The sequence below is a fragment of the Athene cunicularia genome, assembly GCF_003259725.1.
Source record: "Athene cunicularia isolate RWA chromosome 2 unlocalized genomic scaffold, athCun1 chr2_part1, whole genome shotgun sequence".
Taxonomy (NCBI): Eukaryota; Metazoa; Chordata; class Aves; order Strigiformes; family Strigidae; genus Athene; species Athene cunicularia.
The window spans coordinates 152,946,961-152,950,614 of NW_020799095.1; positions in this window are offsets into that span (position 1 = coordinate 152,946,961).

Sequence of the window (3,654 nt, forward strand, 5' to 3'; positions counted from 1 at the left end):
CCCCAGATCCCTCAGCGCTGGCTCAGCCCGACTCTTCAACCCCTCCAGGGATCCCGGGGACTCCCCCCTGCCCTGGGCAGCCCATTCCAACGCCCAACAGCCCCTTCTGCACAGAAATCCTTCCTCAGAGCCAGCCTGACCCTGCCCTGGGCAGCTTGAGGCCATTCCCTCGGGGCCTGGCGCTGGGGCCTTGGCTCCAGAGACTCATCCCCCCTCTCTGCCCCCTCCTGGCAGGGACTTGCCGAGGGCCAGGAGGTCTCCCCTCAGCCTCCTCTTCTCCAGACTGAACCCCCCCAGTTCCCCCAGCCGCTCCCCAGCAGACCTGTGCTCCAGACCCTGCCCCAGCTCCATTGCCCTTCTCTGCCCACGCTCGAGTCACTCAATGGCCTTTTTGGGGTGAGGGGCCCAGAACTGAACCCCCTCAGCAAGGGGCGGCCTCCCCAGTGCCGAGCCCAGGGCTCAGATCCCTTCCCTGTCCCTGCTGGCCACGCCAGTGCTGACACCAGCCAGGATGCCGTTGCCCTCCTTGGCCCCCTGGGCACACTCTGGCTCATTCTCACCCCCCAGTCCCTCTCTGACCGGCAGCTCTCCAGCCACTCCTCCCCAGGCCTGGAGCCCCCCTGGGGGTTGTTGTTTTATTTGGTGGTTGTTATATTTTACCATTTACATGGACATTATCCTTAAGAAGTTTGGTTTTGGAATAATTTCATTCTTCCCTCAGTGAATATACCCCATAACTTTAAATAAAGCCATAATAGAACCTCAAGTCTGCAAAGGAGATAAAAATCCAGCCTAAAATCATTTTTTAAACAATTTGGGGAAAAAAAAAAAAAGGTGATCCAAGTAGCTGCACCAGTGCACAGTTGTTTCCTTCTATACACTCTGTCATGGTTTAAACCCGGCCAGCAGCCAAACACCACACATCCACTCACTCAGCCTCCCTCACCCCCAGGGAACGGCCAACAGAGCTAGAGGGGTAAGGAGACTCATAGTTTGAGGTAAAAACAATTTAATAATAGAAATAAAATTAAAATAATAATGATAATAGTAATCACAGAAAATACAAACAGATAATGTCCCATGTGATCGCTCACCATGCACTGACGGATGCTCAGCCCGTTCCCAGTTGGTGATCCCAGAGAAAAGAGAATCCTGAGACCACCGTCCCAAAAACCCGAGTGGAGCTCCCTGCTCATCCCTTATCTATGCACCGAGCTCGACGTTAGATCGTATGGAATAGTCCATTGGGCAGTTCGGGGCCATCGTTTTGGCTCTGCTCCCCCGCAGCTTCTTGTGTACCGGCGCACTGGCAGGACATGAGAAGTTGGGATGTCCTCGATTTCTCAGCAGCAACTCAAAACCCCAGGAGATTATCAACATTCTTCTCATATCGAATCCCATACTGAATCCAAAACACGGCGCTATCTGCTAAGAAAGAAGAAAAATAAAACCCAAAACAATTAGCTCTACCCCAGACGAAACCGGGACACGCTGCCATGAAGGGAACTTTATAAAAGCAACCCATCATCAACATTAAATCATGTGAACCAGAAGCTGTCCCTTGGGACATCTCGCTTCCCGTCACACTTAGGGAGTTCTGCCTCTCCTGGTTCTGATCAAATCCCGTCCCTGGGGCAAGCCCATGATTTGCCTGCTCGGAAAGGTAGATTTAGTAAATTATTGACGGTGTGTTCAGTGGCCTTTTAAAGCAATTTAGCGGTGGAATATGAGGAAGAGCCAGCCAATAGGAATAGATCACTTCATACAGATGGTAGCAAAGGCTTCAAAATACAAAGCAATTAGGGAGCCTGGCCCTTATCAGCCTCCCCTGAAGCCCTAAGACTGCAAAAAAACCCGGGCAGCTTCTACTGTCGCAAAGTCCTGCAGGTATGGGAACAGGCTGGGGACCAGGTGGGCAGAGATAACGGATCTCTTCCCTTTGGGCAGCCTCAGTTCAGCTTTAATCAATCACTAAGCCCCACCTAGAGTTTTGTAACTGCTTTAAACTGGCAGAAATTGGCACTTCTGCCAAAAGAAGCCTCCTCCGCTCCCAGCTGCTCGTTCCCTCCCTTGCGCTGGCACCAGAATTCGAGTGGCTTGCATAAATGAGCTAGAACGGGCTGCTCTGAATTGAAATTAATTCAGCACGCACAGAGGAAATGCTAATTTTTAACGTAGGGAAGCCGTGTATCCACCACTCCCATAAAACCCAACCTCAGCAAAGAGCGAGTTAAAAGCAGCGGGCCCTGTTTTGTCAATCTACGCCAAAATATGTAACTAGAAAAAGCAATGTATGGGGCAAGGCAGTGCTGGAGGGTCTCGGGCCACTTGGGATCCTCCTCTGATGCTCCTTGGGTGCTCCCCAGAAGGAAAGCTTTGGTGGGCTGCGGGCATCCAAAGGAGCAGGGACACTGTGATAAGCACCAACTGGATCTTCTCCAGGGAACGGAGAGGAGCATCGTGCCTCGGGACGTGCTGTACTTGCACATATCTCCCCTGAGCAAAGGGCAAAGGAGAGATGAGGATGCTGCATCACTAAAATAAACTTTTTTTTTTTTTTTTCCTTTTCAGCCCACCGTGAGGAAGCGTTACCCATCCAGCCGCCTCACCGGCTCGACGCCGCGTACAAGCAACACATCTGAAAGCTACAGCAATCCACGGCACTTGTTCTTTGTTCGTAGCACCATGCTTGTATGACACTTGTTTGTAAGTCTAATTTAATTAAAAAAACAGTAAAAAGCAAGTGCAGATTTTTTTGACGCTGTGCTGGCAGGGTGTCTGCGCGTGAGAAAACGCCCTGGGGAGGGTAGCACATTTAAGAGAAATTAAATTGTCTCATTCAGCCCAGAATAAACATGGTGCTAATCCCTCTAATGGCCTTAAACATCACCCGTAGCGCCGATCCAGCGACAGGCGTGCAATAGGACCCAATTAAGCTGCTCGCACGTTTGAAATCATGGCCTCATCAGCTTTGGTTTAGTCTGGAGTCTCTCGATGGCTTTCCCTAAACTTGCTGAGGCAAGCTAAAACGCCCAACTTCGTGAAGCGCTGCACCAGCAGATTGCAGAGGCCTGATGACAGGGTGAGTGGGAGGCACTGGTGGTTCTGCTGCCCGCTCCCGATGGCGGGTTACAAAGGCATGGGGATCTCCCAGGATACCCGGATCCTCCTGCTCTGCCTAAAACGCCCAGCACTGCCTGGGATCCATTTGCAGGAGCGTTGTGTATAGGACAGCACGGTGGTTATTCTGTCGGGGGGGATCTCTGAGTCTCAGCTGGAGCATTACATCAAGCTTTCACAGAATCCTTCGGGTTGGAAAAGCCCCTCGGGGTCGTCGAGTCCAACCCTCAGCCCGACTCTACACAGTTCTCCCCTACCCCACATCCCCCACAGCTCATCCCAACGGCCCTGAAACCCCCCCAGGGATGGGGACTCCCCCCTCCCTGGGCAGCCTGTTCCACTCTCGGACCACTCTTGCTGGGAAACATTTTCTCCTCCTGCCCAGCCTGACCCTCCCCTGGGGCAGTTTCCAGCCGTTCCCTCTTGTCCTGTCCCTGATCCCCTGGGAGCAGAGCCCAGCCCCGGCCTCTCTGCAATGTCCTGTCAGGAGCTGCAGAGAGGGATGAGGGCTCCCCTCAGCCTCCTCCTCCTCAC